General features: G+C 48.3%; 1 protein-coding gene across 1 annotated transcript in view; it reads right to left on the bottom strand.

Annotated features, from left to right (window-relative positions):
- LOC111671846 (ephexin-1-like) overlaps positions 1–511 on the bottom strand; it is a 19382-nt gene that overhangs the window by 6931 nt on the left and 11940 nt on the right. The gene's annotated exons all lie outside the window — the stretch shown is intronic.

Genomic DNA, 511 nt, shown 5'->3' with positions numbered 1-511 from the left:
GGACAGACATAATGTGAGCTCATTCTTCATGATTCCTCCACAGAGTGGACCAGGAGAGCTCAGAGGTTCCCAGGTCTCAGTCTGCCCAGCAGCATCAAACACAGCTGGACTCCATATTTATGGTCTGTACATGTACAACAACTACTGTTCCATCTGTTGTGTTCACAATAATCTCCATGCTGCACTTTCAGACCAGTGGACTGTCAGTCTGTCCAACATGGATCTGATGTTTCATGCTGTCATTCATATAGTTTTCTGTTCCAGCTGCTGGAGGAGAACATGGTCACTTTTGTGAAGAACGAGCTGAAGAAGATTCACAAGCTTCTGAGTCCAGATTACCCAGAATGCTCAGGGAGTCAGAGGGAGGATGAGGAGGTGTTGGATGGTGAGGAGGGGTTGGATGGTGAGGATGAAGAGCAGAGGAGGAGCAGAGAGGCTTTTGTGAAGATCACAGTGAACTTCCTGAGGAGAATGAAGCAGGAGGAGCTGGCTGACTGTCTGCAGAGCAGTA

This window comes from Seriola lalandi, unplaced genomic scaffold (genome assembly GCF_002814215.2).
Source record: "Seriola lalandi dorsalis isolate HSWRI2012SDOR001 ecotype SW California unplaced genomic scaffold, Sedor1 jcf7180002054887, whole genome shotgun sequence".
Classification (NCBI taxonomy): domain Eukaryota; kingdom Metazoa; phylum Chordata; class Actinopteri; order Carangiformes; family Carangidae; genus Seriola; species Seriola lalandi.
The sequence above is the reverse complement of the archived record's forward strand: the minus strand, read 5'-3'. Positions and strand labels throughout refer to the sequence as shown.